The following is a 12830-nucleotide window of genomic DNA, read 5'->3' as shown; positions in this document are numbered from 1 at the left end:
TTGACAATAGATTTCATTCTATATCTCCTCCCTGTAATGCAACAATTAAAGGAGGTAGCTCACAAACACTTCCTCAACCATTTATGTGAGGCAATGAATGGTGGCGTAATCATTAATGCCCTCATCCCGTGAATGAATACGCTGAGGAAAAACGTGTTTGTTGCAGTGACTGACTGCTTTGCAATTGTATGCGTGCACCATAATGCAGAGTTTCATAGCTCTCAGCTCCATGAGCAGTAGGTTCAGAAATTCTTCTTGAATCCCTAGTGGGAAACTGTCGATTCAAATTGAGTTCTGTAAAACCGAGGATAAAATCTAGGCTGGCACCACAGTTTAGTGTGGAAGAAATGCTGTGTTGTTGGAAGGGTGTTTTAGGAGCGATATTTTAGACTAAATTCCTGCCTATCCTATCAGTTGGTCCAAAAACGTTCCCCAGAACTTTAAAAAAATGGGGATTACCCTGGTTAACGTTAATCCATGAATTTATATAGTTAAAACACAACAGTTTAACTCTGCCCTACCCTGATTCTGTTTCTAAGAATTACCTTGACTATCACATTTTGTCAAAGTATATTAGTAGCTTGATTTCAATAGGACACTTCTCACCTAAATGCTGGTTTATGGACTGTGAGGCCATGAAATAGACTATAGAATTCCAATTCTTCTATTGTGATAATGGCTGCCTCTCTGTAAGTCCAGCTTTTTAAAAGAAATACTTTCCTCATATTTGTCAATCTTATACTATATTGGTGTTTACTATTATTGGAATGAAGTGATTCATGTCTATTGTTACATCACCGTGGTGAATCTCTCTGTCAATTAAACCAAACACCCAGAAAAGTTCACCTAGCCTAGTTATCGGTTAAAATATGAGTGACATAGAACTCCCAAATTCCACTACTTAAAGAAAATAATACCAGTTTAATCTTTAATTCTAAAAGTGAATATTAAACAACAGCTTTTAAAAAGTATAAGGTTCCCTTTCTCTTACCTGCTTATTACCCACCTCCAACTCTATAACAATATACTGTTCAATAAAAACACTTATTAAAATACATCAATTTAATTTTAAAAACACGCAGCAGCTGTCATCATCTGTCTCTGTCTTCTTCCTTCTGAAGATCTCCCTGGGTCATCTTCTTTCTTTTTACTGTGGCGATGTTTCATATGAAAAGGCAACATTAGTAGAGAGTGTCTTAATTACTTGCGCCTGTCTTGATGGAAGTTACTCTGTCTGATTTTTAAAATGCCTGCCTTTTTTATGACCCAATACTAGATTGTCTCATTGGTTCAATGTTGGCAAAACAATAAATTCAAACGCGATTGAGCTTTAGTATCCTGGGGCATAATATAAACTGATTAGTTAAATTCGGATTGTTGTTAAAACAACCACCAACTCAAGTATCTATTTCACAGCCAAATTTTACATTGTTTCAATTTCCTAGTACAGGCTGAGACTGCTATTGTAAGCTCTGAGCACGGAACAACATTCACTGTCTCTTAAAGTGACAATACACGCCTTCAACTTCATTACACTATATACCAAAGAGTTTAATTTCATAAAGTTGACAGCCTGCATCACTGACTCATCCATCATTTTGAGAGAGTATAAATGCTTCCTTTAGTTTCGTTCACACGCATCTGAGTTATAATTCTTTAACATTGGAGCAGGCTGTCAATTACACAACAGCAAGAGCAGTGCAGAATAATAAAAAAAAAGAAGTTGTTATGTTTCTTGAAGACAACGGAGTAAACATGGCCATTGTTTATGATAATCAATTAAATCAGTACGATTTCTGTTCAACTCAAACGCCTTTGCTGAGGCTATATAAACAGATAGTGATTAAAGATGTAAATAAACATCAAAGGTAATTATATCTGCATTATTACCTGAGCTACAAGCAAAGTGTCATCGAGTAAAAGTGATCCAAAATCTGATGAAAAATGGCTCAAGCATTATGTTGGTGAAGTGGGTTTTGAACAGGGATCTCATGGGAAACTGAGTTCAGTTTCTTTGGGCTAATATTTATCTGAACACTGCCGGGGGATATATAACTACTTCGGGAGAGGGCCTTGCACTAAATCAGATGTGGGAGGTGTGGGAATGCTTTGTACACTAAGATAAGGCAAAGGACCAAAGTAGCAACAAGAGTAATGGTGATCAATATGGCTAATAGAAAGGGAATGGGAAAACAAAACTAAGTATGCAACATCTGGTAGGTCTTGAGATTAAAAAAGTAGTAAACAGACAGGAGTCAGGTTGTGCAGCATTAAGATCAGATATTAATGAGAGACATCTGAAAAAGACAATTGAATTTGCATTATGCAATTATAATCAATAAACAGCATGTGCTTTCAAGTCATGGGGGTGTTGTTCTCCACCGGAAATCTTTTGGCATTCGCCCAAAAGTAGATTTCCATGGCGCTCAAAGGAACTATTCGTATTTACAAATACTACACAAATACTACGAAGAAGTATTAATGTGTGCATGCTATGGGGTTACTTTGCAAACTATCGACGATTTAGCATTGTTATTCTTGCTTTTCATATTTTCTCTTTACATAAATAGGTACTCAATAGTTAAAGCGTTTCCTAACTTTTCTGGAATCAGCATGGATAGGATAAATAGACAAAGTCTTTTCTCTGGGGGTCGGCAAGTCCAGAACTCCAGGGCATAGATTTAGGGTGAGAGCGGAAAGATTTAAAAGAAACCTAAGGGTAACTTTTTCACACAGAGGGTGGTACGTGTATGGAATGAGCTGCCAGAGGAAGTGGGGAAGGCTGGTACAATTGCAACATTTAAAAAGTATTTGAATGGGTATATGAATAGGAAGGGTTTGGAGGGATATGGACCGGGTGCTGGCAGATGCGACTAGATTGTGTTGGGACATCTGATCGGCATGGATGGGTTGGACCGGAGGGTCTGTTTGTATGACTGTAATTCGTTGTTACCTTGGCAAACAATCAATCTGGCGTCTCCAGCACTAAAACAACATTTTAATATTTGTATTGTGGGAGTCGTTAAAATAGATAAGATTTACATCCCACGTTTTTGTAACTAGTCGATGCATTGTAGGCATAAAGTCTACAAATTCCTGTTGCTGCAAGCGGAGGGAGTCGAATACTGCTTGTAATTGAGAGCTGTTGCAAAAGAAATGATCGGTTACCCTTGGGGTTCCCAGTCGCTCCCCATTTCTGAAGGGAATCATTATTCTGTTTATTGCCAGGACCGTCCAAAACTGATTTATTTTCCTTGAAGCCTTGCGAAGTAACTTTACCTCTTAATGATTTCAGTGTCCATGTAGGAAAATAGTAATTACAGTGTAGGAAAATAATAGTTTTCTCCTGGATGTAATTGGTAATATTTTACTGTTGAGTGGAGTTATTTATTGTTGATGACATTTTAAAAACACCTATATATTAGAACAACACTCAGACATACACAAGTATTAAACATTATGCCTGCTTGGTTGATACGAATGTTTTGAATGGCTTCAGCAGAGCAAATTTTAAAAACGTTAGAGTAAATAGCTCACGACCTAATGTTTGTAATTTCCCTGTTTTCAAAGCTCCTAAATATTAAGAATCAACATTCCTCTGGTAACTAGAGATATAACCCGTGACGAGTCTACAAATTTCTCCTCGTTATGTTCCATTAAAATTATAGATTTTAGTTAAGAATATGTGAAGCAGTTAGATGTTTTAATATAACTTTCTCTTGCATAGTATTCACAAATTTTATTCCGCGATTAGTTAGATTGACTTTGAAAGGGATAAAGTGAGCAAAAAATAAAAGTCAAATGGACATAATTCAGTTACTTAATGTTCTGGTCATCTTGTTAAATCCATTTTTAAAAGAAGGCATTTTCAGATCAGTTCAAAACGGAACATGTGTTTTTTTTAAACTGATTTTTCATTAAACACTTCGTGTTGAATATGCATAAGGTCCTTTTACGAAGGCATTGTGAAGGAAAGCATTGTGTACTATTTCTGAGGTACGTCAGCTTAGGAAAGGTGCCTTGACCTACACACCTTTGCATCGGCAGGTTCCAATAAGTCATCCACATTAACGTAGAAGTGTATCCGTGAATAGTAATCGATTAGAAATTAATGCAGTACAAACTAATTCAAAACTATTCATTTGCATTAGGAAACATAACCAAAGGAGTCTGTCTCGTCATAGTCTCCAACTTGATTTTCTAACTATTCTGAACATTGACAATCCAACTGACAAACTTGAAAGTACTCAGTCCTGTTTGCAGTCAAAATTGTTGTCATTTAGGTCACTGAGCCTGGCATCTTCGAGATGTAGCTGTTCAAAAGTGTGTTTTGAAATTTTGTCCCATTAATCAATAAATCTGACTCGTAGCATGAATTGTGTTATTACTGTTAATTTAGATAGAAAAGCAGGAAAGGGACCATGGAAAAGAATATTTCATTGTGGGCTTCAAAATTTTACAATGCACACTCATACAATACCTAAGATAGAAATATGGATGCCATGGAGTGCAGGCAAATTGTAACCATTGAGTGTTATAACTCAAAAGAAGACATAGAAACTGGTGAAAATTTACATATTGGAGGCAAGTATATATATTGATGCCTATGTTGAAAAATAAATGTAATCTTAAGGTGAGCAAAATAAAACGCGCTGTAACTAACCAAATATATTACTCTTCCATACATTTTTAATTTTTAATAATTGTATAATAATCGACTAATAGCAGAATGACAATACACTCATTTAAATTATGTTGATTTGAACTTTATGCACAATGCTTCACCATTGGCAAGAAGAGCAGGTTGGTGGAGGACACCGAGATAGAAAATTACCCTCACCCTCATGAGCAACTGAGGCGAAGATTTTGCGATAGGCAGACAGCTACACCTATCGGAGGAGCAGGAGAATCGAAGTTTCGGGCATAAGCCCTTCATCAGGAATCATGTAGAGACAGGAGGAGAACTGCTTTAAGAAAGGCATCCTGATAAAGGGCTTATGCCCGAACCATCAATTCTCCTGCTTTTCTGGTGAAGGGTTTGTGCCCGAAACTTCGATTCTCCTGTTCATCCGATACTGCGTGACCTGCTGTGCTCTTCCAGCCCTATACTCTCGACTCTGAACCCTAGCATCTGCAGTCCTCACCTGGAAAGCTTCACCCAATGTAGCATGCATTTGAGGAACACAAGATAGGAAGTTAGCATCCCCTTGAGGAACATTCAAAGTAAGCTCCTAGCAATGGGTGGTGCATATCACAAGGAGGAGTGGGTGAGGAGAGAATGTGTGACGACGTCAGCAGCATCCGAAGCAACTGAAAAGTTGAGAACCCTGAGACGTTTCGATAGACGAAGATGCATTGTAACTGATGGGAATTGGCCTTGGTCTGCTGCAAAGTCGGTACCTCGCTGTTTTGTGAGTAAATTAGTGAATAATTATGCAATATTTTTTTAAAAAATAGAAGTGGAAGGGAAGTTAATTTGTCACAGAATCGCAGAATGTGAGCATTTCCGCTTAGTGCAGAGCTAAAGTGTGCAATCCCAGGCGTTGTGTTGTCACTCTAGTGCGGCCGTTTAAGATATCTACTTGTTGCTTGGAAGGAGCTTTCATTTGGAAATGCTGTGGAAATTTGGGATCTGTACTCTCCTGTACATTTCCTGTGCTGTCCATTTGACTAGAAAAGTAGATGGGATTGTAAATTAAACATTGAAATAAATGACGTCAAAGGATCAAATATGAAATGATGTTGTAAGTCAAAAACAAAGTCAAGGTCAAATGGAAGGACAGGAAGTCAGATACAGAATGCGAAAGGCAGGGAGAGAGACAGAGAGAGAGAGAGAGACAGACAGACAGACGGACAGACAGACAGAGAGAGAGAGAGAAAATGAATGTAAGGATCAACCAATAGATAACACTCGAATTTGCAAAGGGGGCAAAAGGATATAACTAAATTCTCAGCATCTGATTGCATGCAATGCTTCAAACAATAAAAATAATGTTAAAAAAAAGTGCCATTTGGTACCATTGAAGGTAACTGATAAGACTTGAGACCCGAGTCGTTTCGGTAAAGATCATTTAAACGCGTAAGGAGAATGTGAAGGGGTGACTTTGTCAGTTAAAACAAAAATACGGCATAAGATACAGCGGTGACATAAGTTCAGAAAACTGAGATGCATTAACAGTTTGTATTGAAACAAGGAATGATTAAGTCAAAGTTATTTTGGAAGTGGTATAGAGACTCCCAGACGGAAATAAACTGCTTGGTGGAGCATAAAGGAAGAAAGAGTGTGAGCTTATCAGAACGGAACTGCAAAAATCAATGGATACTTTAATTTCCATATTGAATGGAAAAGTCAGCTGGGCAAAGGTAGCCAAGATGATGGATCAATAAAATGTATTTGGCACACATTTTCAGCACATTCTGTGCCATAGTGGACAACATATTAGATCTAGATTTATTCTAGGGAATAAGGAATAATTAAATAATGATTTTAATGTGAAGATGCCTTAAAAAGTAGCAAAAATATAGTGACTGGAAGTTAAATTCAGTTTGAGGAAACGAGGAATGGATTTGAAATTATTTCTTAAAATTTTATTTTGGGCAATAAGAGGGTCATGAAAGCAGAACTGGATAATATGAATTAACAAGTTGTTAAAGGACATGTGGATACAGATGCAGCAGCAAACATTTAATGTAACTTTTTTGGAACACGCACAATAGACACACTCCAACAAGTATAAAAAAATCATGGATTGATTTACTAGAAGAGGTAATCTCACACTAACAGAAGCAGCATACAATTGTATAAGCACTGGAAGCAGGCTAGAATGCTGGTTGGATCTTAAAGCAGCAAATAACCACCAAAAAACTAATTTAGGGGAAATCAGAGTGTGAGAGACAGCTATACAGAAATAGTAATAATTCCTATCAATCGTTTAGGAATACGTGGCAAAGTGTGCGTTGATCTTGTAGAAAGTGAGTTTGAAGGATTAATAAAGGAAAGTTAAGAAATGATAGGCAAATTCACTGAGTATTTTGCATTAGTTTTCAAAATAGAGGACACAGGTAACATTCCTTGAGTGATGATAACTCCGGAAATGAAAGGGAAGGAGGAATTCTGAAAAAAAACATGATCTCCCGAAAACATTCAGCCATGAATAGAAAAGTATCCCCATCCTGATAAACATTACTCTAAGTTCTTAAAAGATGGTGATGCATTTTCCAAAACTAATTTCACACATTTCATTCAATTTTCCAAAATTCTCTTGATTATCAGACGATCCTGTTACATTTCAAAACAAGGAATGTGGTTTGTTCATTAAAAAATGACACAGACAGACAAGCACAAACTACAGGTCTTTCATGTCCAAATTGTTACAAATAATGACTAAAAAATGTATAACTTAGTAATTGGAATAGTCCAAGTTCATCTCGTAGTGACAACGTGGCTTTCTTAATGAGAAATTATGTTTAACCAACGCTTTTCAGTTCTTTTAGGAGGAAACATGTTCTATGGATAAAGGAGAGCCATCAAATACACAGGACGCAGATTTCCAGATAACATTTGAAAAGGTGACATATTAAAGGTTACTGAAAACAATGATAACTCATTGTGTAGAACGTATCATATTGGCAAGAAAGGAAAGTTCAAAGTATAAAAGGAAACAGAAAATAGTTAGAAATGTGTTTGTTTTTCCCGACTGGAATGCCTGAACAAATACTGCTCCACAGGTACGGTGCTGGGCCTTAGTTGTTAACAATTTACGTAAATTACATGAATTGAGAGAGAGAATGTATAGTTGTCAAGTTTATGAACAACACAAAAATAATTAGGAAAGCGCTCTGGAAGACATAGGGAGATTACAAAAACCTATAGATGGGTAAAATAAGTATGGAAATATGTACCAAAGCGACAATAAGTGGATATAATGAGTGAAATGTGAAATTGTCCATTTTTGCAGAAAGACTATAAAAGAAATAGGCAAATCCTAGAACTCCATAACCTCTCACCAAGAGAGCAAAAAGTAGAATCATAATTATGTCATTTGACCGATCGAATAAACTCCACCATTTTATGAGATCGTGGCTGATTTAATAATCCTCAACTCCACTTTCCTGCTTAACCCCTTAGCCCTTGATTCACTTAATGATTGGGATTTTTTCTATTTCATGCAAATGTGGAGAGATCTGGATGTCCCTGTGAATGGATTGTAAAAGATTAGTGTTTATTTACAGTTTGTCATCAGGGAGTAAATAAGATATTAGAAATTATCGTGGAGTGGTGGGTTGAACAGAAAAGTAGGGAAGTTATGTTTCAATTATACAGGGTTGTATGGTTGTATCTGAAATGCTTTGCACAGTAATGGTTACCTTATATAAGGAAGGATTTAAATATGTTGGGAAAGGTTCATTAAAAAAAATAAAAACCTGAATGGTATGGGGTGCCTTAGATGTAAAGTTTAGATGGGCTAGAATTGTACCATCTGGATCTGGAAGTGTGACAGGTGATTTGTTTCAAACATTTCACATCCTGAGGTAAATATGGAGAGCATGTTTCATCTTATGGGAGACTTCAGTTTGAAGTGTCACAGTATTAAAATCACGGATCACTGATTTGAAACAGAGAAGAAGCAAATATTTTCCTTGGAGTGTAGCAAATCTTTGGAACTCCCTCCTCGAAATGGTCTCGAAAGCAGAATGCTTGAATATGTTTCAGGCGCAAATACATCAAATATTGTTGATCAACTGCCTGTAAAGTTATCAAACTTAAGAAGAAATATGGATTTGAGATGACATTCAGATTAGCCATGACTGAAACAGTTCCGACAGAGAATCATATGAGACTCGAAATGTTGACTGTCTTTTGCTCACTCTTTAGATGTTACCGGGCTTTGTGAATTTCTGCAGTACTTCCTACTCTTATTTCAAAACTTCAGCAATTGTAGTATTTTGATTGTAACTAAGTGTCACGGCATGCTGGAGGGGCTGGGTAACCTACTCCACCTTTTAACTCGTGCACATGTGTGTATTTTAAAATCGTTGTCAAATCATTTTGACCCTGTTTGTGTAGCCCAATTGTAAGTAGGAACACATAACAACATGGCGAAAAAAACGTTTCTTCCCCTTTCAACAGCTGCTCTCCAGCCTTCGTGTTACTAGATACCATGGCCCACAACATTTCCGTCATATCCAGTAGTGCGCAATCCAGGAGAGGCAAGTCATCAGACCACTATATCGAGAGGAGTTCTAAAGATGGAAATCACGAAATTTATCACACTTATTTCGGATGTTGCCGGTGATCATAGTGTATCTTTACGTTTCTCTTAGGTTGACCAAATGTTCTGAAATTCGTTGTACTGACTTTCATGTATGTCACACGGTTTTTCGATAATTATTTTAATAACTAACATTAAAACAAGGAACGCAAAGATGCAATATGTGCATGGTTTTGACTATGATGGACGCAGAAACAACCCTGCATCTATTGTTTTCCTGTGAAGGAAAGCACCGTCCTCTGGTGGAATCTCTGCTTGTTATGGACCAACAAAAAAGGCGAAGTGCCTCAAACCACAACTGCAGCAACAAGACTTACAGCTGGACGTTTTTAATTAGTTGTACCACATACAACATTTCTTCGATTCCAGCATTCCTGAATTTGATGTATAAACAGTGGACAACCCGGGCTGAGAAGGTGCGCAAAACATATCACCAACCGATGAGTCATCTCTGTTGTCAAAACTAAAATACTAGCTGTGTTTCTCTATTACATATAAATGACATCACATTACATATAAATGACAACTATTACATACTATTGTTGAGAACAAGCCTCGTTTTGTTTTCATCTTTTGTGGCAGCGCTTTAGATTCTGATTTGCACAAGACTGGTGAAGTGATAATCAGATGCAAGGCAACCTGGGCCTTGAAACGGTATAGTTATGTATAGCAACGAAAACACTTTCCATCTGAAATCCTTTGGACATCAACCAATATAATGCCTCAAGATCAACGTTAAAGCCCAGGATGTTGGATGCCCATGATGAGCAGTACCACAGTGGCAATCTCTTAAAACCATTTAAGAGATGTGAACTTGGCAGGCTGGGCTGAAATTTATTGTCCATTCCTAGTTGTTCATGAGAAGATGGCAGCGAGATGCCTGCTTGAATCGCTGCAATCATTTGGCATAGGCACACCTACAATGCGTTTAGAGAGGACATTCTAGGAGTTTGATCCAGGTTCAGTAAAGATGCGCTGATATAATTACAAGTAAGGATGGTGCACGTCTTGGAGGAGAACTTGCAATTACTGGTGTTCTGATGTATCGGCTGTGCTTTTCTTTGCTCAGGTTGTAATTGTCCTGTGTTTGGAAGGGGCTACTAAATGGTATTTTGATGTATTTCTACAGTGTGCTTTCTAAATGGTATAAATTGCTGTTACGGATCGTCTTGTGGAGGAGTAAATGTTTTTGAATGTGATACCAATCACGCAGGCTCCTTTGATTGAAATATTCTGAAGATGCTTGATTTTTGCTGCAGCTGCATTCATCTAGACAAGACAGCGCCCTGACGTGTGTTTTGTAGAAAGTGAGATGAGCGGGGAATCTGGAGTTGAATGACTTGATGCAAGATTCGTTATCCTTGAATTGTTGTTATAGACACCATATTTATGTGGACAATTCAGCTTGGAGCATAGAATGGATTCCCGATAGTTTGGAAGCAGGCCCCCTGGCGATTTAGTCCGACCCTCTAAACATCATCCCATCTCCGTCACACTGCATTTCCAATTGCTACTCCACCTAGCCTGCACATTTCTGGACACTATGGTCAATTTAGCATGCCCAATCCACTTAGCTGCACATCTTTGGACTGTGGAAGGAAACCAGAGCATCCAGAAGAAATCAACACAGACACGGGGAGAATGGGCAACCTCCACACAGGCAGTCACCCGAAACTGGGATTGAACCCAAATCCCTGCTGTTCTGAGACAGCAGTGCTAACCACCGAGCCACCATACTACTCTTCTAGTTGATGGTAACCCCTTGAATGTTGATTGCGGATTTTAAGTGATGGTAATGTATTTGAACATGAATATGTTGAGTATCTCAAGAGTTGATCTGCTGAACATTGTTAATTGTCAATTAAAACTCCTGAATGTATGATCGATCGAGAACGCCAGCAGGCCTGGCAGCAGCTGTGCAAAGGAAAGAGTAAACAATTTTATGAAGAAGTGTCACTGAACTCCAAGCGATAACTGTTTTCTCTCCACGGATGCTACAGACCTGCTAAAGTTTTGCAGTAGTTTCTATTCTTTTCTTGTTTCAGAGCTCCAGCATCGACAGTTCTGTGTTCAGTTTTGCTGAGTAATTGTAAATGTTATTGCAAGGAGAATTAATCTTTCTGCTGCTAAAGTACGTTAAACCGATTTTGCAAATAATATTACAAACGTACTATTAATTGTGTTTGCAAAGAGTTTTTAAAATTATGCACGCAATATCCTTTCTTTTCATGCTGTTGCAATAAATCTTGAAATCGTCCAACATTAAAGACAGTTGCTGCACTTATTGTTTGAGGCTGCTCGTGTCGCTGTCTACCAATAAGAAGCTGAACTGCTGCCTTGGATCTGCAGTGCCTCACACTCCAGCCAAAGAATCACAGAGCAGGAGCGAAGAGAACAACGATATAACTGTATGCTGTGCAGCCATAATCAACAAAATTCCTCAGGTCTGTGTTTTTACTTTCTCTAACTTCCTCTTTTCGGTGTTAGTGCACTGATATACAAAAGTACGGTTGTCCCGAAAGAGCAAGATCAGCTAACCGATTTGCCGTTTTACAGCAACATCTATCTGAGAACGACAGCAATAAAGAGCGGACGTTATTTATTCACCTGCTTTATGTGTCAAACCTGTTTCGAGGCAAACTCTCTATTCGGTTCCCAAGCAGCAGGAACACAAGACCTTTGTTGAGAATATCGTTGAGTATTTGAGAGTAAATGCATGAGAATTATTCAAGCGGAAATATCGGCGGGTCATTGACAAAGCAAGTAAATGGATTGTGTTTAATTTCGAGATTTCAGCTGTATCTATTAATAAGCCTCTGAGAGTCACAACGGGGAGAAATTTGTGTACTGATAACGCTACTGGCCTCGCAGTACCAAAATCAATGTTCTGGCGACCTGTGTTCGAATCGCACAATGGGTGATGAGATATCAAATTAAACGTAAAGGTTATGTGAAGACTATAGTTGGCCTAATGGCATGTTGATGTACAAACTCATTTGGGGAGGTAAACCGGTGGTCACAGCTGCTGTATGTGACTCCATTCTTCCAACAATGTGGTTAGCGAATGAACAGGATGAACCATAAATTCCGAAGACGTCCTCGTGCAGCAACAGGAAAAGAAAACCTGATTGGCAGTGAATAACTGCCTAGAGTTTTTGCAGCAGGAAAGAGACTCAACGTGTCTGTGTCGGGCATCAGACATTCAAATTTCCACCATTCAGCCTGCAGACTTGCATGTTATGACGTTCCCTGTGTTCATTCAAAAACAGTAGTTACATCTTGAGATTTCCTGCTTTTACAAACCTTTCAGGCAGTAAATTGGAGATGTCCACAACACGTAGGTGAAGAACAAAAGTCTTTATATCCATTTTAATCTCCTGCTTGTTTCCTTAATATTGTGCTCCGCCTGATTATTGACCCACCTAATCAAGAGAACGATTTTCTCCTACCTCTCCTATCATTGTTCCTTAGAACTTTGTACCCTTTCATCACATTGCCCCTCATCTTTCTCTCCTCTAGGGAAAACCATCTCAGCTTATCTCATCTCTTTTCGTAGTT

Source organism: Chiloscyllium plagiosum, unplaced genomic scaffold (genome assembly GCF_037043375.1).
Source record: "Chiloscyllium plagiosum isolate Xiang-an unplaced genomic scaffold, Cpla_swu_hap1 HiC_scaffold_16, whole genome shotgun sequence".
NCBI lineage: Eukaryota > Metazoa > Chordata > Chondrichthyes > Orectolobiformes > Hemiscylliidae > Chiloscyllium > Chiloscyllium plagiosum.
Note: the sequence above shows the minus strand (reverse complement) of the source record.